At 38.7% G+C, this 24,282-nt stretch overlaps 2 protein-coding genes across 4 annotated transcripts in view; one reads left to right on the top strand and one right to left on the bottom strand.

Annotated features, from left to right (window-relative positions):
* cacng6a (calcium channel, voltage-dependent, gamma subunit 6a) overlaps positions 1-24,282 on the top strand; it is a 46,035-nt gene that overhangs the window by 3,517 nt on the left and 18,236 nt on the right. The window lies entirely within an intron of this gene.
* The window catches only part of LOC146363492 (uncharacterized), a 54,413-nt gene that overhangs the window by 14,203 nt on the left and 15,928 nt on the right, over positions 1-24,282 (bottom strand). Inside the window, exon 1 of one of the 2 annotated variants that reach the window (XM_084918841.1) lies at positions 8,100-8,148. The exons of the other annotated variant lie outside the window; for it this stretch is intronic. The gene's annotated coding sequence lies outside the window, so the exon portion shown is untranslated. Of the gene's footprint in view, positions 1-8,099; positions 8,149-24,282 lie in introns of those variants that run through there. 2 annotated transcript variants of the gene reach the window in all.

Genomic DNA, 24,282 nt, shown 5'->3' with positions numbered 1-24,282 from the left:
TGAGATCATTAATAGTTTAATGGTGTCACATATTTCATCATTAGAAACACCGCAGGATTCATCAGCCATTTCTTAAAAACAAACATGTTTTGTCGAGAGGCATTTAACGATGTGCACGCAGCCACTACGTGAGAGCCATGATCCAACAGTGTGCCCTGCTGTCTGATACTTAAGGACACCATTAGTGGAGATTTACACGACATGATACCTCACTGAGACACGTGGCATCACATGCTAGTCCAAACAGCATTGCTTTATGTACAACGTTATAATGATTGCTAGTGTTTATAACCTTCCTTTGTCAAAGATAGAAAGGGTAGGAGAACCTTGGGCCTGCATACATTTTTTCTTTGCCTTGTGGGGAAATGATCAAGTTTCCATTGAGCCAACTTTTAATTTGGCTCTATATAACCCGGGCTGAGTGAGATCTAACTGTGCTCTTGTCATGTGAAAGTAGTACAACAACTTTAAATTTGCACATTTGCACAGACTGATAACTGGTTGCTGTATTTCTAATTTTATATAGGTTTCCATGCTAGCATGCATGCAAAGACACAAATCAACACACCATTTGTGTCACTTTGTTGTGCCTTCATGTTCGTGATGTGTCTTGAGGTTTGCAGAATGCTGTTAAAATGTAGCAACCAGCATAAGTGAGACTCACGTTTATGGAGGCTGCACAGACACCATAATGGTTGACAGTATTATACAGCAAAGCTTACAAAATGTAGGTTGCTGTAACTGCTCCTGATGATTATAGTGGAGACATTTAAAAGATATTGTTGTTGCTGTGATTCATTGTGGATCAAATAGGATCAACAATGAACTCAGCTATAATTTGGTGTCATATCAGTACTATACTCTTTGCCCACCATGATCAAGATAGATGGCTGGATGGATTAATAAACAACAAAAGTTTATATTTAATTAATCCAGTTAGCCTACATTAAAAAAAAGACATATCAAAATGTGTCACTGACTTATAAAATATGTTGTATGCTGTGTATAAAACTCATTTAAAAATCCATAAAGCAGGTTTTTAATGCTATAAAGCTGTTCTCCAGTACAATATAGAAAGGATGTTTTATTTTCATATTTAAAAAATATATTCTTAAAATTCAGAATATAATCGCAGACAAAGCAGAAACCTTTTTCTAACTTCTATCAAATTTCCCAAATGTCATCGTTACTTTTCCTTCCTTTTCAAATGGAATTGTTCACATTAGGTTTCCTTAAAGAAATTATTATCTTTTGTCACTTTCACTCCTTCAGTAGTTAAAAGCACAAAGTGACAGCGCTCCTTTGCAGATTCACTACATCAAGCTGATCTCGTCATCTGATCAGCTCATGTATCCCCCGTACGGATCACATCCGTGTCCTCATAGCTCCTGCTTCTTCTTTCAAGGGTAACGGTCAAATAGGATTGGTTGGATGTAATGCTGTTTAATGAGGGATTGACTGCAGGGTCCTGGTTCTGCCAGATGATCTCCCTCCAACCCACAAGTTGCTGTTGCCACACGTGTCACTGCAGAAGAAGCACATGTGCTTGACACGCAGCCAGTAGCTTGTGTATTAATGTAATTTGCATTAATACACATTTTGCAGCTTTTCCTAACAGCTGTCTTATTTAAATTGCTTATGCAATCGACTATTTCAGTGGCTTTTCCAGCATTTATAATAGATTTGAAAAGCTTTGTGTGTTGACACAGCTCAAGTTCATTTTGTACTTGTGTCAGGTGACACAAAAAGCCCGTTTTTATACTACACTTGTATTTTGCTTTGATTAAGATGTGCACTTTGAAGGCCCTTGCTTGGGTCAGTTATACACGTTCAGTTTCCAACTGAGTGGCCTTTACCTGTCTGCAGCTTAAAGGCCCCTCCCTCACCTCCCTACCCATCATTGCACGAGATCACCTCAGTGTCAGGTGCTCTGGCTGGACCGTAAGCTCTGTGCTGAGCCATGTCCATCTGAACGTGACTGGCCACAACACTGAACCAAGTGGCACTTTGACGACTGATGATGCATAGATGTTGTGATATGTGTCCGAGCACAGACTCCTAACATTAAGCAAAAGGCTGCAGGACAATTTCACTTGAAGTAATTGAAACTTGGACCAACCATACTGTGTGTTTAGATTCACTGTAGAGTAACTGACACAATGCCTCACATTGATACTGATTGGCCTTCACTGATTTAATAACCTCCAGGGCCGTGCTTCCGAAGAGGATTCATTTGACAAAATATAAATGTTCACTAGGAAAAGTCTGACGTGCTGCAGTAGTGTTTAAGTGTGTAAAAGCTCACCGTCAGATGTTAGATTGCTATGGTGACCACTGTAGGATGAAACCATTTTAAACAATTAAGAGATTAAAAACATTTAGCCTGTACCTGTGGCTAGCCAATCCGATTTTACTACTGTTTATGTATAAAAACATTCGTGTACACCCCATATTATTAAAATACTACAGGAAAAAAACCCTAAACATATTTTGCAGTATTTTACAATTTTATACACAGGTCACTCACAAACTCTGGCTGCCATTCAGCTGTAGTGATCGTAGCCTGTTGGTCTGGTTCATTTTTAGGAGACTGCAAAACTCTGTGAAGGGAGTCAGATATGAGTTGATGAATCGGTGAATCACTTCTGATCATGTGATTTCAAGGAAAGTTGTCGAGGATATCCTGAACTGTTGCTGTTGCTAGCTGTTAACTGTTGTTAGCTAGAACTAGTGAAACTTTCTGTGAAGTGGATGTAGCATTGTTGGACTTGAACGCTTGTGTTTCATGTGGTGTGAGAATGTAATCAAACTGTTTATTGGTGAAAAAATGTCATGTTAGCTCGTAACCAGCTGCTGTTGTTGTTTAGCTGGCTCATCAGCTGTCCAGAGATGGGATGGACTCTAATCTGCTGACTATCAGGACTACATGAGTATATTTATGTAACTTTTCATGTGTTACAGCCCTGACTTCAATGCAGGAAGTGAGACTCGAGGTGAGGAGAAGGTGGGTGAGGTTGAACTGAGGGAGGAAGGATCAGCTGTCGAAGAGGTGCATAAAGATAAGCAGATAGAGTTGGTGAAAACGTACATATATAAATGTTAAAGGGTCACAAAGGAACTTATTAGGCATACTGCGTATGTGGTTGGTCTCTAGTCACATTCGTAAAACATGATTAGGCGGAACGGCAAAGTCCATCCAAGTCACTCTGTTTAAGACAGTGAGACAGTGTCTGCTCCTACTGTGTGTATTTTTAATGGATTCAATTTAAGTACATCAGAATGCATCAATTTGTTGGAAGACATAATTACACAAGTACAATGTTCTCTTTTTTGCTAAATAAACTTCATGACATCTGACATATTTAAAGCCAAAAGATGATTAGTCCCCAAAGTACTGTTGTATAAAAAAATTAGTATAGAGAGTTTGAAAATGTATGCCTCGAGACACAGTCATTTTTCAGAAACTGCTGCATAAATGAAAAACAAATCAGTTTAAAAGCAATGCCATGTTTGTGCCTGACAGCATCTATCAAATGCCTCCATATATAAGATTACACACAAAAGAGATTTGGCAATCACATCCTGAGCAGCTTGTGCAGTGTGTACTTTGTATTAGCATAAAACTATGAGTGAACGTAAGTTTTTATTTATTTATTTATTTTTTTTATTTATTTATTTAGGACAGTGCATGTTAATGAACATAAATGTAAAAAAAAAAAAAATTACATGAATGTAAACATGCCAGATTATAGCCAAAGGCTAATTTCCATCTGTTGTCCTTAAACATAAAAAAATAGACATAATAATTCATCATTCATTCATAATAAAAACTCCATCACCAAACTTACACATACACACCATTCTGTTCCCAAATAAAACATTAAAACTATACAACTCATACATGATCACACACTTGATTTGTCCATAACCAGTTTTTAACCTTTGCCTTAAACAAATTGAATGTCGAGCATTTTCTAATGGGTTGAGGAAGACTGTTCCACAGATGGCCACCCTTAACAGAGAGGACGTTCTGCCCAAATGCTGTCCGTCTGTGGGGTATAAACAAGTCTCCTCGGATTGTAGCTCGAGTGGTCCTGTCTGAGCTTTCTTTATGCCTAATGAACTGCTTTAGTGGTGGTGGAGCAAGGGAGTGTAAGACTTTATATATTAAACACTTTTAAGTTTCACTAAGTTATTGAAGTTCAGTAATTTATGTTTTTTTAACACATGACAGTGGTGGTGGGAAGTCGGTTTTTTGTCAAGTAGTTTTAAACTTCTTTTATAAATGTTTTCAATAGTTTTAAGTGTTGTTGGACAAGCAAGTGACCAGGACGTCAAACAATAGTCCATATGAGAGATGATCATTGAGTAAAAATAAGTTTTTGCAACATTCATATTTAAATTATTACGTATATGATGAAAATTTCGATTATTAAATTTAAGTACCTGGGACACTTTATTTATGTGACTCTTGAAGGATAATGTTGGGTCTAGAATGACCCCAAGATATTTAAATTCTGGAGCTAATTCAAGCTCTACTCCATCCAGGAATATGTTTGACTGCTTCAAGTTTAAGGGGCGTTTTGAAAAATACATACAGACAGTTTTTGAGGTGTTCAACATTAGGCATGAGTCCTCCAGCCAGCTATGCATTAATGCTAAAGCAGCTGTAAGATCTTTTGCCACCTGCTGGACACTATTTGCTTGCGTATATATAACTGCATCATCCGCATACATTTGAGCAAATATATTTGGACAGACTTCAGGTAAGTTATTGATAAAAAGAGAGAACAATAAGGGCCCAAGAACAGATCCTTGAGGAACCCCTGTATCACAGTCTAAATATGGAGATTTAACCCCATCCAACACCACACACTGTTTCCTGTGTGAGAGATATGAGGCAAACCATTTTTGTTGTTCAGATTTGTATTTTGTTGTTAAAGCTCCCGTTTTACGTTTGTCAACATGAAAAAATGCCGAAAAATTCCTGACATCACTCAGTAAAAACAAAGCTGCATGCTTGAAGTCTAGTAAAATAGGATAACGTTTAACATGACCGCTGCACCAAATTACAGAGACATATTACTAAGCATTATAAAATATACCTGCTTAGCGGACTGTGTTTTTTTTCCACAGACATACAAATCATTCCAAATTACAACTGAAATGACTCCTCAGCCCTGGAAATATACAGCAGCCATATTGTTACAGTGAACCAGCTGACAGACAACAAAATGTGATCAAGCATGATGACAAGCACTGTGCCGATACGTCGACTCATACACTAAAGCTCTCTGCCTTCCTGTCAGTACAAAGCAGGCAACATTTCAACAACTGGAAAAAGGATAAAGAAGAGTTACAGGTGTCCCTTTTGAACCTAATCATGCCTCACATTCACACAGCAACATGAAATTACAGTTTAGAGCTGGTTGGGTCAACAGCCCTCTACTGTGAAGCCGCTAAGTGCGCTGGTTGCTGAGAGGCTTTGTCGCACCCTTGTACTTTTTAATTTAGTGCATTTTGATGTCAGTAAATTAGCCAACTGTCATTTTCACAAAAGTGAAGCCTTTTACTAAAACCTGAGCATCATTTCCGACACTTGTTTCTGTGAACTTTGTCCTCAGTCACTACCCACAGCACATGCTCATAGGCGACAAAAGGCTTGTAAATCTTGTATATCAACAGTTTTGCCTTCAGTGTGAAAGACCAGTACGCCATCAGAATCACTACACATCTCACTCTAATCGGCCTGTCAAGATCAACTTGTCTCAAAACTTTAAAAAAAGCCAAAACATGTTGTAATAATAACTCTACTTTCCACCAATGTAAATGTTCATTACATGAACTCAGCCATTCCCTTTGTGTCACATTACCTGACTTTACTATGGTACAACTTCAGTGACCACCCTCAGTGGGGTCACCATAATCAGGATGACTGGGAATAGTTGTGGCAGTGTGGAAAGATCTTAGGCTCAAGTGTTGAGAGTGGCAACATTAATCAACTAATGTGACAATACACTGGCTTAGCATAACAGTTCATATGGATGACACCATGCAGGAAGCTCAGGTTTCTTAACAAAGGTCCAGACAGTGCAGTGTAACAGGCGGGTCTTTGACTAGAAGGCTTTTAATTCTCACGGGTAGTAAATTATCTTTTTTCTTTATTTTTCAGCACTTAAAGCATTCCCTGTGTCTCTGAGAACAAATCTTTGCTATCTTTATGATGTTTTTCTTTTTTTTAATTTTTTTTTTTTTATCTGTGTCAGTTTTCTTTGGTGCCTTGGTTTCCTAAAGAGGAACTTCAGGTAGGCCTATTAGTATTTCCCATAATTGTAATGTCCAGTATCGATTCTGTAAAGTTTGATTTTCTTCTCATCATTTTAAGGGTTAAAGTTGCAGTTTTCACAATAGCTTGGTTGCTTATCAGTGCTCTTTGGTGAGAACAGGTGTCACATTTCTAAAGACGTGGACTTCTGATCTGAACTGTGATGGATCACCTTCACATTTTGTTTGACCTCTTTAAGCTGCCTCTGCCCTCGCTGTAGCTAATGAAGAGGCGTGAAGCCAAAGGCTCAGTGCCGCACGTGGCCTCAATTGATCTCCACTGAACAGGTTTGGCCAAAGACTCGTTTGGATACACAGGAAGGGAACGTTATCACAGGTATGCTATGGCTATACTGCACAAATGTTCACTGAAACAAGAATCAATGAATGAAATAAGTGTAAAAAATCACTGAGATACAACCGTGGATATAAGAAGGTACCAGCAACAGAGCTACTACAGAAAATCTGAGAAGAATCTTCACTTTTAAAATGTTGCACCCATGAAAGAAGTTGAGTTCAATAAAATGCCAAATACGTTGAAATCTTAGCTTCACGTGAGCCAAAGCTCATCAAAAATACACTGAATATAACACAGACGGCTGAAGGTGTATGCAGAGATGAGGACAAATCAAATATTACAAAACCTCTTATGTGTTATACTAGTAACAGAATATTAGCATGCAGAAAAAAATACTATAAGTAGTAAACAAAAGACTGAAAACTTAAAAGTAACCATAATTATGCTGAATATTACTTCACTGGTGATTCGTCCAGGGTGGTACCGCTTCCTCTCACCCTGTGAGTGGAACAGCATTCAGCCTCATTCCTCCAGTTTACTTTATTTGAATTTCAAGCAGTTTTAAAGCAATTACTTCTAACGTGTCAATAAGCTCTTGAGAAAGACATCTGTTGAAGACGGTCTAGAACAAAGGGACTTGAATCACCTACAGTACCAGGCATTCATTTGAACACATTTTCACAAAATATCTTAACTCATCTGACCTCATCTGATTCAGCTCAGTTTACTTTGTGTCTTATGGTTAAATAAGATACAGGTAATAAAGTATCACACCTAGAGTTTATTAGAGATTCACAGAAGTAAAAATGTAAAAAGTAGAATTTTTTGATGAGGATTTGGCTGGATAGTTACATTTGTAGCACAAAAAGTCAGAACTGTGGCCAGTAAATCTACTGATTTACTAATATGTAAAATCCCATTTATTTATACTTATTTGAGGTAGGTACATATAGCAGCTAAGCTACAGCTTATGGTAACTGGTTGACAGAGGCCTCATGAGAAAATCCTTAAATATGCATTGCATAACTAAATGAATCACACTTTATAGAAGCTACTTCCAGTTGCTCTGTTATTCATCAGTGGTGGCCACAGTGGGGAGTTTTTTTAAAACGCCGGATGCCCTTCCTGACACTAACAAAGGGATTTGTGTCTCGTCTCAGGATCAAACTGGGGCTCTTTCGCATGTTAGGCGAATGTGTAAACCAGTACACACTAAATAAATCACATATTATATTAACAAATCAGAAACACAGCTCTCTCTAAAAAACCACAAACTATTTAAACTTAATTTACTAATTTCATTCAGTCTGTGGAAGCATTACATCATCCATGGGGCCGTGAATTTCACTTTACTTTTGTTTATCAACAATAGTTGATTTACTTGCTCACAAGAGAGATCGTTTAGGAATCTTCCCAAAGGTCGATATTTTAGAAAACAGTGCATCATTTCGTTAAAAAGAAGCAAAGCTTTTCTTACCTGTTGCAAGTCTGGAGTCGCTAAGGTGGTTAGTCCATTCAACACACTGATCAGCTTGAGGAGGATTGGCTTTAGGTGGATAATTTTAACTCTCTCTCTCTCTCTCTCTCTCATCACTCACTCTACTGCGCACACACCTGACTACTTTTTTTTTATGTACTTCAATAACAAAATGTTTAACTCTAAATGTTCAGGTAAAAACTTTTTAAACCTCAGCGATGCAAGAAAAACCAACAAAAGCAATAATGAGACCTTTGGACTAATTTTTGGACTAATAGGCAATCGTGCACACTAAAGTGATCACCTGATTTAGGAAATGTGAGCGTGCCTTCCTTGTACTTTGAATAAACTGCAGACTCTTTCACGTGTCTTAGATAAGATGGAGGCAAGTTGGATCACTCCTGTCGCTTTGGCATCATGAAGTCGATTTAATTGAAGATTTGGTTGTTGAGCCAATAGCTTTTACTCAGCTCACACAAATCGCGACCATGCCCAACCGTGTACAATATTTAGTGCTACAGAAGATCAGTGACGATTCAGAAGAAGTCCTACACGCCTTGACTGGCTGGTTCTCAGGACTCCTAATAGTGTCATTAGTGTACTCAACAACAACAAACTAAGTCACGTTATTGAGCAGTTTTGTAGATGTTTTCAAAAAAAAATCCATGTGTCTAGGACACAGTTACCTCACCTCTAATACAGGGGGCCTGTCATTGCCCATTTACCCTCTTAAAGGTAACACAAGTGCTCCAAGCTATCCTTAGAAAACTGTAGCTGCACTGCATACAAAACAATGGAGGATCAAAGCAGAAGGATACAGTAGGAGCTGTTGTTGTCATCATGGCCGCAGGCAGTCTGAGGGCTGTACGATGAAGAAATATTAATAAGCGAGGAATGTTGAGCCCAAAGGCAATGTTTTGAAGGTGGCTCTGTTTTTACCCTTGTGCCTGGCTGGATCACCATGATGAGCTAACTTGAACACATAACCTGGAGCACGTTATGTTTGGAGGACAGAGGTTAAAATTTGCTGGAACTGCCACATCTCGAGTGATTCATGTCAGGAGGACATGTTCTACGTGTGAAGGGATTTGTACTTGCACAGCTTGTTGCCTGTGTAAAATACAGCCGAGTGAAGCTGTACAGTGAAGCTACAGCAGCACAGACTGTGTGTACTTTTATTTCATAGTCAGAGGAATTTGCAGTCTTTCAGATTCAAATGTATAAATATGATTTATGCTTTATAATGTTATGAGTTTCATATAATGAGGAAACACTGAATAACCTGTAATGATCAAATGTATAAAGTTGAAAGTTCAGTCGCTTTAAGGTCCAGCTGCCTTGTTAGAAATATACTAATATAAATTCACAAGAGCTGGAGAAATATCGTTGGGAATGAACTGGTGAACGCGTGAACTGGTGAATCTGGAGACTACTCGTTGTAAGCGAGTGGAGAGTTGAGGATATTCAGGGGGGGCTCAGAATAGAGCTGCTGCTCCTTCACATCCACAAACGGCTCAGGATGAGTTTTTGGGGCAGATCTGGGACATGCTATGAATGCCTTGGTGTCTACCCAGAAGAGTTGGTGGAGGTGGTGGGGATGGTGGAGGTCAGTGCTGTGGAAAAAGTGTGGATGGATGGAATTCACATGATTAATGGTTTTCTACCACCACTGCTCTCTTACCCTGTTTGCAGCACCTGTGTTGGCTTTAATCGTTATATATTTACAGCGTGTTCTTCATATGGCTTTTTCACCTGTTTGTCTGACAATGGCTCTGACTAAAGTTGTCACCCTGGAGAGGTCATTTTGCACTAAGGAAGCCAAATGACATGTCAAAGCCACCATTTATGTGAGCATGCACAGAATCTGAAGCGTAGAGCCCGGACCAGACAAGGAAGGTTGGCCATTTCTACTGTGACTCTATTATCTCTCACTGGGGTTTTAGGATTTATGTTTAAGCTAATGCAAAGAAAGCCTAACTGTGCTGAACTTGCTTTCTAGCGTGATGATGACACTGGAGCACAGATTAATAATAAAGAAAAACACAAAGTTCCTTTAAAAGCACAGGAAGACTGAATAAAGCCGTGCTGAAAAGCACAAAATTAAAGACAGACCAACTGTAAAAAATGCAGTGTGGCTTTCAAAACTACCTGATTTGAATTAACCATGACTTATAACACTGTTTGGGGAATAACCCATAGAAATAGAGTGTAGTTACAGGCTCTGACAAAAGAATAAAGTATTAATATGTTAATGTTAGATCATATTGACGATCTGTAGTGAGAGCTCACTGTGTACTTGCAGATGTAGGTGGAGAGTGGTAGTGGTAGTAAGAACAAAAGTGTGAAAGTTAAGTGAGTCTAGGAAAAAAAAAGTGAGGACAAACTGTAACAGTTCTTGTGTCTGCATTGTATTCTGGTCTATTTTCTGAACCTGCATGTGGGTGTAGAGAAGCTTTCTGTGCTTCTTTGGTGGATTTCTCCGGGTATGATTTTGAGCGATGCTGCTTAATGTTAGCTCAAAAGGCAGATCTTTCTTTCTGTTGGATTCTCAGAGGCTCCTTTAACCCAGTGATGAACACTCTTTAATAAGCATCATCACTAATATTGTAACCAGCTCGGTTTTGCATCAGGCGATCTCTGTGCACTGATATCGGCATATGAACATACATAATAATGTAGGCAAGGGACAAGACTGTTGATGCCAGAGGCCAGGTGCTTTTTAGAAGAAATCCCATGGCCAAAATATAATTCCAAAAACAGGTCACAGTCTGAACACCATTAAAATTCCAGTTGTTTCTTTAAATTAATTTATCTGCATTGTTAAACTGCTGCACAGAAGAAAAATCTTGGCCTGTATAGCGAGCGGCTGCACCAGAATTATGAAAACACTGACCTTTGTCTCCATCAGAAGATAGATGATGGGTTCCAAGGCTGTAAAACAGCTGAGGCTATAATAAAGATGTTTTTTCTCTTCCTAAGCTCAATATAAAAGCTACAGCAAAGTATTTGATCCCACCGTTTCTGATCCCTAATACCTGACACACTGTATTAAGGGGCTAAATCTTTTTATATAAATGTTTTAAATGTTAGAATTGTATCTGTTTATCAAATGTTCAACATTTACATTATAGATGTTTACATAAATAAGTGTGTAATGTAATCCAACCTGAAAAGACCCAAAATCAGTGAGAATAAGCTCTGTGGGGGAAAAAACATTTATTTATTTATTTTTATCAAGCTTACACATTATCAATAATCACTAATTTTTATGGTAGTTTCATTTGAATATGGGGAGACAGAATATCAAACAAAAATTGAGAAACAAATAGAAACACAGTACATAAAAGTTGGAAATCGATTTGCATGTAATTGAGCGAAACAAGTATTTTATCCAAAAGTAAAGCATCCCTCTGGCCATCACCAGAGGTGAAGTGTCTTGCCCAAGGACACAACGACCAAGACAGACAGAGCTGGGGATCAAACCAGCAACCTTCCGGTTACAAGATGAGCTTCCCAACCCCGTGAACCACAACATTGGCAAAATGTTGGCCAGTACAGCAGTAAGGTGTTTCTTGTAGTTGGTCATCAGGTTTGGACACGTCTCAGGAGGGACTTTGACCCGCTCCTTTTGATAGAAACTCTGTAAATCCTTTACGTTTCTTGGCTGTCACTTAAAAAACTTGAAGCTTCAGCTCCCACCACAATTTTTCTGTTGGACTGAGTTCTGGAGACTGAATATACCAGTCTATGATGTCATGTAGTCACTTCAAAATCAATCATTAAACATGAAAAAGGCTTGTCTTAATGAATCATTCCATTAAACAAAACAAAATCATTTATGTAAAATCCAATAATTGAATTTTATTTTTAGACAAAATATTTCCCTCTAGTTTCTCATGTTTTCTGCCTTTCCTAGTTTCAGATTTGTGGACGAGCCGTGAGTCCATTTTTAGAAATAATATAACCTAATGTTTTAAAAATCAGCTCATAACATAGAATTCATTACCTAACTTTGTCACCCTAAGTGTACTTTGGTGAGCAGCTTCTTTATCCCAGAATTCCTGTGAAAATGTTGGAGAAATTAACATATAATTCTTTTTTATGTTGATTCATGTTTACAGCTCTGTTTAAAACTGTGATGTCGTCCACGAGTCATGCTGAGATCACACCCTTAAGTTTGACAGCTTACCTGCAGGTCTGGACTGTTCCTCAGCCTATAAGCATGTTTCATAAGCCTGTTTCAAGCTGACCCGCTCTCAGTCAGGCAGTCTAAATCCAGGTCTTTTTCCCTGCCCTGACCCCTGTTATTCTGGTTATGGCATCACAGACACAGAGACAGCCAACAACTGCTTAAATGTTATTATTGTAACCTTCAGATTAGGTCATATATGATTTGTTCCAACTATAGAAACAAGCAAACAAATACACAACAATAAATAAATAAATAATAACCCAAATATATAGTTAAACTTGTCATTGTTATAAAACATTAAACAATTTTGCTCTAATAACGAAACACTGACTTGAATCAGTCAAGTTCTAGGCTTTTCATGAAGATGGATACTTAAATATATTATATATAAGTATCTGTTAAATCTGATTTATTTATTTGTTTTCTTTATTTGTGTAAGTTGATATATTATTCAGATGCAACATAATAATCACAAAAATGACAAAAAACAGAAACAAAACTGTTAAAAGATGCCTAAACATGTCATGTTTGAAAGTGTAAGTAATCGTCTAAGTTTATAATACCCAAATGTTATTAACTTCAACCACAACAAACTGACTCTTAATTACCATCTTAACAGGCTTTAAATGGTGCAAATCTTTTAAGTCAGGGTCTAGAAAGCCTCTTTCAATGCACTTACTGAAAAAGCAAAACTGCACCTTGGCACATTTCCTCTCTGCTGCAGGTTTAAATCCTGTGATTCAACCTAAAGATTTTCAATTACATTTCAATTTTTAATCTTAATGGTTCCATCTTTTACCATTTTTCAGTAAATTGCAATATTGTAGAATCACTTGTTTTTATCTTCATATCTGACATCAAGTCTAAATCATCCCCAACTTCTGCTTTTCTTTTTTCTTTTTTCTTGTTCTGAGGTAAAAGAAGAGATCCCAGTGACAGAAACTGAAGACAAAACTGGTCATTACTTTCTCACACAGGGCCAGGCAGGTTTGGATAGCCCTCTTCCATCAGTAAATCAGAATCAGAATACTTTATTAATCCCTAAGGAAATGATGTGGGTTACAGTTGCTCCAAGACAGTAACAGTAAGAGACTAAACAATTTAAACAATACAATATGTTACAGAATTTACAAACTTAAGAAATAGCACTAATATATACAAATCACTCAATTAGAAATATCAAGGATTAACAGAGGTGATTATAAATAAATATCAAGAATAAATGACATGTTTATAAATTGCTTTTAGTACTTACTTGAGTTATCTTTGTATATTAAAAATTATTCAATCATCTAAAACCTGTAAATGTAAAATATATGCAACAAAAAAAAGGAAGTGAACTAATACTTTTTAAGATAAGCTTATGATAAAAGATATGCAAGACGGACACAATTAGAACCGGTAAGGAGACAGTTGCTTCTCCTGTTGAGACACAGTATTTACATCAGACCCATAAATATCCCAATGAGTAGTGCAGCTGCACACATACAATATCGACTTGGCACCACAAACAATTAGGGTGGGTCAACCCCAGTTTGGAACCAGGTTGCTGTTAAAGGAACTGCAGTTTTTGGCACACTCAGAACTCCTGACTACAACCACCACTGAGGAGCTTTAAAGGGGAATCCACAGACGATTGCTTTGTTGCTGATAGTTAGTTGCTAGTGAATGTTGAATGTTCTGGTTGTCTAGGAAACCCTTTAGTTTATTTAGTGGCCATTATTAATCAGTAAACAGTATCCTGCACAATCACTGATAGTTCAATCACTCTTCTGGAGGTTGATAAAAGTTTGACTTAGGAGCTCCCCATCAGCACGTTTTCTGCCTGCTGAGGCAGTCGCCAGTTTTCATCGACTTTCTATATAGATGCCCCTTAATGGAGCAGATAGTGTTAATATTATTATTAATATTATTGATACTGCAATTACTGTGCACAAATTACCACAATTACAGTCCATATACGACATAAGTTTGAGGTCCATTGATTCATTTCGCTCTCTTTCTCTTGATATTGTAATCTGCATCCACTGACAAATACCACTACATACATTCACTAGTTTTAACTAAGATAGCTTCTCTTTTCTGTAATCACATGCAAATCACCCTTGGAGATGATAAATTCTCTGAGTAGGACGGTGTAGGATCACAAATAATTAAACTAGCTGAGTGCCTATCTTGAAAAATTACACTATTTTTTCATGCCAACTGTCTTTTCTCGCTCTCTTTCTAGTGCTGTTGAGTGACGGACGTCAGAATATTATTTTACTCCCAAATGCATTCATGCCAGAATGAAACAAAGCTCTTCATGTGGTAAAAGCATTTCAGTCAGTGTAGGACTGACAGACACATAATAGTTTTCAGAATGAGATAAGTACGTATTAAACGCAACCACACAGGAATGAAACTATGAATAAATTTGAATATTTCTGTGCAAAGTGTGGATTAGAAAACTTTGCAATCTGATAAAACATTTGATTGACAGTTCGAGAGCTTGCAGTGCTATTTCCGAACAAATGGCCTAACGTAACCCCTAAAACATCAGCTTTTAGACAGGTGAGAGGAAGATATGTGAGGGAATAAATCTGTATTACGCTATGAGATAGCAGACTTTATTTAACCAAAAGTGACCATATTGGTTAGAAAGCTGAATCATAGACACAGACAGCGAGAGGTTGTGTTCAAACTTTATGCTAGGTCCCCCTTTGTTTTACAAGAAAATCCCCCCCCCCCCCCCCCCCCTCCTACACATCCTACAACCACACACACCCATATTTTTTTTTCAAATTCCATTGCAGTTTATTCCACACCTGAAACCTTTTGTAAACAAATAAACAAATAAAAGTAAACTAGTAAAAGTAAAAGGTTTTTTTTTTTTTTACTGTGTAAGAATATTCAACACTGCTACTAATACATTTTTTAAAAAAGTGTTTGTGAACTAAACATCAAGAATGTGGGATACTGTTTGTCCGTGACTTGGAGAGCTCAGCGCTGCTCCCGATGCAGGGGAAACGAATTCTGTCAGGGTTACCTACTTTGGCACTTGAAGATATGCTTCACCATATTTTCTAGTCTTTGGCTTGGAAGGAAGTTGGTTTGGAAGCATATTTGTCGATGCTTCATCTTCTGCTTTGCGTTTGTGTGGGAGCCCCGTCAAAGACCTGTCCATTATGCTAGCAGTGTCCAAGCATTCTTTTTGTTTTTATTCATACCCCGGCCCCCACAATGGCTCTGCGCCCCCTCTAGGGGACGCGCCCCCCACTTTGGGAACCACTGGATTAGGTGGAGCTGAGGTTTAGCAGGCAGCTACTGGCTATAGTTGCACATAGCCAGAGTCTAACTTTAAGTCTTATTGCATAAGCGAAATTGTGACTAAGTGTATTAAGGCAGTGCATGAATGTAAACTGATTTGAAATGACTTAATTATATTAATTATATTAAACATACATAAATTTAAGGTAGGTGCACTACAATAAAATCAAGTTTACAGGACCAAATAAATAATTACAGTTAAATATAATTATACTTTACTTTTCTGGTAATTTAGCTGAAAATACAAAACAAAACAATATTTAGCTGTACTTTTGAGGTGCGAGCCATATTATGGAGTATGTAGTGGTTTAATTTAGGGGTACGGGTGGCTGTAGCTCAGGAAGTAGAGCAGGCCACCTACTGATTGGAAGGTTGGTGGTTCAATCCCTGGCTCCTCCAACCTGCATGTCAAGTACCCTTGGGCAAGATACTAACCCCAAGTTGCTCTCCGATGCATCCATTGGAGTATGAATGTGTAAATGTAGTTAGACAACGCTAAGTATAGAGAAAGTGCTTGTGAAATTGGGTGTGAATGTGGCATGTTGTATAGAGCGTTTTGAGTACTCCAGGAGAGTAGAAAAGTGCTATATAAGAATCAGTCCATTTACCATTAATTTCTAAATATTTAACAGGAATACAGCCACATTATGTAAATGAGTAAGCAATTTGAAGAAATTCAGGAGGTAACTTAGTTTTCCAGCCCGAACTTCTACTTTGGCAGGATACAATGTCCTGCTGCAGGAAACAGCTTCCTTAAGCGAGTGCCATTTCTACTGTGGAGTGTTTGCTTAGTCGTTTGGTTTCGGTGTGCTGTATGTGTCAAATTAACATCCACATGAATTCGCTGTAAGTGAGATCATCACTTAAGTTCTCACTACTTTTAATAATGTGGCTGACTGGTGTGTGTTTATGTTTAAGGGACAAAAACATTTAGCAGCTGTAGGAATTGTGACAAGATAAAAAAGAAGCTGTCAGATGACATTTGCAGTACCATCAAGTTGAGAAGGCTGAGAGACAGTAAACTGTTTCCCTTAAATAAGGATCACTCAGTAGAGTGGACCAAATGTGTATTGTGGCAATCATGGGGTCCTTAATAATAATAACAATAATAGTAATAATAACTCAGATTTATACTTTTCAAGGAATCCAGGGTTGCTGTGCAACAAGGCCTCAGTGCATAGATGACATTTCACGTGCTCTTTGAAAATGCTCAGATATGATGTTGGAGATTAGAGGGGAGTCTGTCCCAGACAATAGGCTCAGCAGCACTAAGGGCTCTGTCTCTACTGGACCACATTCTGGTCTAGGGAGTTGAAAAGTAGGTACTTGTGGGAAAGGGAGCATCCAGGACATAGGGAAGGAAAAGCTCCAATAAGAATTACTGGCCAAATCCTTTTTTTATCCCAAGGCTTTGAAATGCTCGTATGCAGCATAAAGAGATGAAACAAAGAACGCGGTAAGAATGTGCGACATCTTTAAAACTCTGCTCAGCGTATCTTTAGAAAGGTCAGTGTCTGAATGTCATGACCAATGAAAGAGCTTCCTTTTGTTTGAGTATAGTTCTGCCATAATAACTGGAAAACATCATCAAGTAAGAGGAAGAGTGCGTTCAAATCATGATTTGCACTGTGACATGCAGGTCACCAATGACGCACATGGATGATTATGTCTAATTGTCATTTGGACAATAACAACTGAAAGTGAAATAGAGCTGATGATGGAGACAGTGCACAGATAAACCACAAGGTCACAGAGAGACTGAAGAACAAAGAAAATAGGCTGTGTATAGTACTTAGTTTTGCCTGCCTTGATTTGCATTTGGGCTATGAGACTTAAAGGGAGAGGGAGATTATGGAGAAGGTTGGTCTTGATTAGATCCATCATGTTCATTTGTTTCTTCATATCTTTGCCCATTTCTTTGTTGAGGCAGTGGCTGTTAAAAGAACACACAAACACAGAAGCCTCAGAATCCAGATTCAGTAGAGCAGCCATCAGACACAACACTTCCTTCACTGTGGAAATATACAGATTGGCTACATATACAGGAATCCTGTTCAAACCAATGCCAGTGAGATATTTTGGCCAAGACTTATTTTAGTACTGCGTTCCTGGAGCCAGCGTTGTAGATACAGTTGAGCTGATTCCAAAGTCTCTCATTACTTTAAATGTAACTGTCTATATCAGTTACATTGCCCTAAACAAACGTAGAGGACAATGACTAACGCCAGTACCAAATGTTTCTTCTCTGTCTTAAAAAGATATGTCACTGAGGTTCACATGAAGACTCATGTGAAGAACGACAAGAAAGCTCGATTGGCGAACACAAAATATTTTTAGTGACGCTACAAGTGAAAGAACAGCAACTAAAAGCACAGCGGGGAAGATCCAGGATGCGTCCAACAAAAAGGCAAACAGAAGAAGAAACTAACAAGAATCAAAACCTACACTCAAACTTTTCAGAGTCGCAAAGGGGTAAGCAAGGAGAAGTTAACAAAGCAACTGACAAAGGAGACACAAGACTAAATATAAACACATGGGGATCTCATAGGGAGGAACTGACAATCACAGGGGCGTGAGACAAAATAAAGTCAGCAAAGCGACTAGATGCAAAAAGAAAGTGATTACCAAAATAAAAGTGACTACAACACACACAGAAACAAACAATGAGAGACACAGAGAGATTCTCCCAGGAGACAAAAGAAAATTCAAATAACAGCAGAGACACAAAGAAGGAAGAGAACTAAGGATATGTTAGGCTTTTAAGTGTCTGTGGCTGCAGTTCAGTTTCCAATTAAATAACGTGCTTATGATAATTTAAAACCTTTTTTAACCACTGCAGTCCTGTAGAAAACCTAAGTGAACCCAAAAAATTTATAGTTTGTAGAACCACCTTCAGAAGCAAATAACTTGAAGGGATTATCGGCCCCTCTGCCTATCACCGGTAGGCAGTAGGTGAAGTGTCTTGCCCAAGGACACAACAACCGAGACTGTCCGAGCCGGGGCTCGAACCGGCAACCTTCGAACTGCCAACTCTTGAGCCACAATTGCCCCATTCAGTACATTGAGGTTTTCCAGCATTTGTTAATGCACAGCTCTCCCCAAACTTTGCACTTCAATAACACTGAAGTCTAGACTTCGACTGGGCAATTGCAACACTTAATTCTTTTTTTTCCAGCCATTTTGTTGTAGATCTTTTGCCCTGCTTGAGATCATTTTCCTGCTGCATGATTGAAAGTCAGCTGAGCTTTAGCTGTTTGACTGACAGCCTCAAGTTTGACTAGAATATGTTGATAATTGACTGTAAGGTGTGACTGCAAAACAAGCCCAAATCATCTGTCACAGTCTGGCAGAGAAGCTGACTGTGTGGGAGTGAGAAGGTGGACCCAAGTGCAGGAAGGCGAAGAGACAAAACTTGGTGTAAAACTTGGTGTAACAAAAACCAAGCCATTTATTAAGGCTGGCAAAAATAATACAAACAAAGGGCAAGGGCGAAAACTCAACCTAAACTGGGTAAACTAAAGCTAACCATGGAACATGAACATGAACATAGAAATCTGACATGAAGACCTGGCATGAATTAAAAACCCTGGAAACAATGCAAGGATAGGAACAAGGCAAGATAACAGAAGATCAGCCAACAAATGACTGAAAAAACACAGGAGGGGATCAGGGGAAGTGGAAACACAGCTGATTAGAATGAACATAATGACGCCACAGGGGAAGTGAAACTAAACACAATGAACATGGGACACCAGACCTCTTCAAAATAAAACAGGAAACATAAGACAGGCAGACATGAAACATATGAAGGGCGAGGGAGACCTAAACACAGGGGTTGAAGACACAAGCAGAATCTAATAAACAATTAACTATAACAAGTCAACATAGGAAAAATAGTAATGAACTTAGATAAGCTAATGAACTTAAACATAAACCAAACATCAAAATATATTAAAACTCAAGACGCAGGAACCAGTAAATGAACCAGAATAACAGTGTTCGAGATACTCGATCAGTAAACATGAACTTGGACAGGCTCACCCTCAGTGGTTCACGCACCCTGATGTATCCTCTTCTCCCATCGTGTTGGTGTAATCTCATTAGACCTCACTGCAGTACACAAGTTCACGGTTCAGGGTCCTAACTCTCTGCATGCCTTAAGGATCAGAGCAGCTTAGTTTCACACCCTTCACCCTTCTCTCCCTATATACCTCTCTGCCAGGTACTGCCACCTTTTGGTTGAGGTCACTACTGCACACGGGACATATACGCATGCAGGTTTCCTTTAATAATGCATGACTACATTTATTTCATCAAGTACTGTTATTTAAAACTAATATTATGCTAATAAGCTGGTAGCACTGCACCAGAAGGTCACAGAAACATATCTCATGATTGGCTGGGTGAACTGGGAGAAGAAAATGAATAAGTAATATCTCCTTTCCCTTAATGCTGAGTATCCACTGTCCTTGAACAAAGCTCTGAGTCTTCTGTCATTCCAGCTGAACTCTCTAAAGTTTGCTGTGCAGTCACCTTTTCCAATTTAAAGAAATGGTAGAATAAAAAAGTCAAGTGAGGAAACAAAGCAGTATTATTTAGTGAGTTCTCTAACCTTCTATTTGTATTCATTTTGATTGTGTTGTTTTGATGTGAAATTTTAATATTTAATATTCATTTAGATTATGCAAAAAAAAGATCCATCCATCCATTTGCTACCGCTTATCCTTTTCAGGGTCGCGGGGGGGTGCTGGAGCCAATCCCAGCTGTCATAGGGCGAGAGGCGGGGTACACCCTGGACAGGCTAACACACAAGGACAGACAACCATTCACACTCACATTCACACCTAGTGGCAATTTGGATTATCCAATTAACCTATCCCTACAGTTTGTAGGGCAAAAAAAAGATTTGTTAATGAATTGTTACATATTTTGGAGAATATTTTGGAGAATTGTTACATATTTTGGAGAGCATGTGACATATTCTGGATATGTCACATGCTCTCAACATGTGACATATCCAGAGCATAACAAAGGTCATGTATTGGATCTAGTTGTCTGTAAAGGTTTTTCAGATCATTATTGTGTCTCATTTAAAATCACAGTCTGTATTACTACTGGTAAAGGTGAATTTAAAATGATTAAAAAATGCTGTATCAATGATGATACCTGTCCACAGCTTATTTAGGCTTATACACCACCATCATCTTTGCTTTTGGATTCTCTTGATGACCTTGGTTAAATGGCTTTAACCTTCATGCTTTGACTGTTATGGATGCTATTACTCCGATTAAGACCAAAATTATCTGTGGAGGGAAAGGTCACCTTGGAGGAATGATTTAATGGTTAGAACTCAGAAAAGGGAGTGCAGACATGGTGAATGCAGGTTCATTACAATAATTATGAACAAAGTCTTCAGATATATAATCAAAAGTTGAAATGGGCAAGAAAGACCTTTTTTTTCAAAGATCATCGATAGCAATATTAACAACGTCCGTGTTGGTGTCTCAATTTCTGGCGATATAGTAATAACACCTGTGCCCCTTTATTTTATTAACAATTTAAGAAATTTAAAACATTTAGACTTTGTATCTTTGACACAAATAGTTCAACAGAGTCCACAACTTGCTCTTATTGTCCACCAGTTTTTTAAAAAACAAAACCTTTTTAATTGTGTAGCTAACTATCTGCAGAACTATTGCAGATAGATATATTTCTTCAATCGGGGCATTTTCCTAGGGCCCTGAAAACTGCAGTAATTGAACCTATTTTATTTATTTATTTATTTAAAAAAAATCCAAATTGGATGCCTCAGTAATTAGTAATTATTGGCCCATATCTAATTTAACATTTTTGGCATAGCTATTTAGGAACTTTGTTTTCAAGCAAATTCTTTTTATTCTCACTCAGAACAATCTTCTCAGTGCTTTTCAATCTGGATTTTGACCATATCACAGCACTGAGACTGCTCTTATCAAAGTCTTGAATGATATTCAGCTCAATAGTGATGCAGCAAAAGTTACAGTCTTAGTATTGCTTGACCTCACTGCTGCATTGGATATGGCTGATCATAACACACTGTTTGATAGGTTAGAGAAATGGATGGGACTCTCAGGAACTGTGCTTAATTGGTTTAAATCTTATGTGACACATTATTATTTTTGTATCATTCTATAATTCTGACCGAATAAAGGTTATGTGTGGCGTCCCTCAGGGTTCTGTTCTGGGACCTGTAACAGTTACAATTGTGTGGTGTCCCTTTAAGACAACCCAAGTTAATGTTTAGTGATGTCACAAGTCACTGCCCTCTGTAGAGTGTGGGAGAAACATGCATGCACATGGACGCATGGAATGAGATGGACCTCATATCTTTACCTCCCTAACTCAAAGTAATGTTACGGGTTGTATAAACACTGCTCGCTTCATGTATGATAAGACGGCAGCTGTTCAACCGGGCCTTGTAAGGTTGGTAAAGAGCATGTTTATTAAAGGACAAGCACTGTGGAATTCCAAGTACCAGTGTGGTCGTGACTTTTTGACCGTCCTGCTAAGTGTTTCTGCCGCCTTCTCTCAACCACTGAATACAAACTACATTACAGACCGCTTCTGTTTCATATTTATATCCTTCCTTTAGCTCAGATTATGAAGCATTATAATATGTTGTATTGTAGTTATGCTGATGATACTCAGCTTTATATTTCAGTGTTACCTTAGAACTCTAGTCCTTTATACTTACTAGGTAAATTTGACTTTGACTTTAGTGAGCTACCTAAAAAAAATCTGTTCCCTTTTGTTGTCTTCCTAACTTTTTCTTCTATACTCTATAGATAGATAGATAGATAAATAGATAGATTCAACCATTGAATCTACAGTGTGCATCCAATGTTTATGTGTAACGTCTTCAGTTAGAAAAACACATTTCAAGTGAAACACGATTTTTAAACCAGCATTTACCTTTCTATTTCTAGTGGCTAAAACCTGATCAGTTCATAACTCTGAGCCTTCATCAGCCACCTTTGGATGCTTTGCATTTTAATTTGGCTGCTCTGTCTAAGCAGTGAGGTGAACTGTCTGGGCATGTCATGTCTCTGTTTATCTTTCTATGATTCTTCTTTTTCTTCCAAGTTCCTCACCTCTTTTACTTGATCTTCTCTTTTTCTCCCTCCCACACAGTCATCCATCTTTGTCAGCCTCTGTGTCTAACCTTCTTGCTTGTTCACACACAGTTTATCACAATGCCAGGCACATCTGACTGCAGTATTCTCTCCCTCTGGCAGCTGGAGGACCAGCCATTCACTGACCCTCTGATTAGACAGTTGGAAAACAAACTGCTTGTATCACTGCGACACAGTGAGCTAGAGCCCACAAACATGTATTTGTTACGATATCAACATCACCTTAGTTTTACAGACTGCTTTGTTTGTGGAGAGGCCTTCTTACTGGATTGTTTTTTGGAGGGAGGGTTTGTTTGATCACTTACTCATGTAAGTGAAATGTGAATAATAACAATCAATTTGATTGTTTGATTTGATGACTGTCAGGAGCAATAATGCTTTAGTCAAGCTTTTCAATTTCTTGCACAACTATGCTAATACTCACACCAACACCAAATAAAGCATATGAATCCAATAGCAGTAAGACAATGTTTCATATGGAAAGGAAACATGTCCAGAAACCAGACAAATTCACTGAGCACACGGTTGGTTGGGGCCATCTTTCTGATGTATTCGGGGATGTTCATTGTCCCATCCTGGACTGTGGTGCTGAGACTTACTAGTCCCTGGCCTCCTTCCATCCTCTTAGCATACAGCCTCAGGGTGCTGGACTTGGGGTGAAACCACCATGCAGGGTCAGGAGCTTCCTTGTTTTGATGTTAGTGGCTTCTATCGCCTCCTTTGGTCAACTTATTATCCCAGCAGGGTACCTGATCACGGGCAGGGTGTAGGTGTTGATAGCCCGGATCTTGTTCTTATCGTTCAGCTGACTCCGCAGGATTTGCCTGACCCTCTGCAAGTACTTGGTGGTTGCAGCTTTCCTAGTGGCCTCTTCATGGTTCCCATTTGCTGTGGGATCTCCAGGTACTTGTAGCTGTCCTCAGTGTCTCAATGTTGCATTCTGGTATTTCGATCCTCTCAGTTCTGACTACCTACCCTCTCTTCGTTACAATCCGACTACACTTCTCCAATCCAAACGAAATTTCATGTCCCTGATGTAGATCCTGGTGGTGTGGATCAGTGAATCGGTGTCTCGTTCACTTTTGGCATACAGCTTGATGTCATCTATGTAGAGGAGGCGGCTGACAACTGCTCCGTTCCGTAGTCAGTATTTGTAGCCAGTCTTGTTGATGATCTCACTGAGGGGGTTCAGGCCTATGCAGAACAACAGTGGGGACAGCTCATCTCCTTGGTAGATCCCGTACTTGATGGTGACTCTGCTATGGGCTTGAAGTTGGCCTCTAGTATTGTTCAGCACATCCCCATTGAGTTCCTGATGAAGGCTCTTAGGGTCCTGTTGATCTTATATAGTTCTAGGCATTCCAGGATCCAGGTGTGGGCCATCGAGTCGTAGGCCTTCTTGTAATCAATCCAGGCAGTGCACAGGTTGGGGAGCCGGATCTTGCAGTCTTGGGTGACTGCTCTGTCTACCAGTAGCTGTTGCTCCGCTCCTCTGGTATTCTTGCCAATT

This window comes from Perissodus microlepis, chromosome 22, assembly GCF_051167445.1.
Source record: "Perissodus microlepis isolate ML-2025 ecotype Zambia chromosome 22, ASM5116744v1, whole genome shotgun sequence".
NCBI classification, from domain to species: Eukaryota; Metazoa; Chordata; class Actinopteri; order Cichliformes; family Cichlidae; genus Perissodus; species Perissodus microlepis.
The sequence above is the reverse complement of the archived record's forward strand: the minus strand, read 5'-3'. Positions and strand labels throughout refer to the sequence as shown.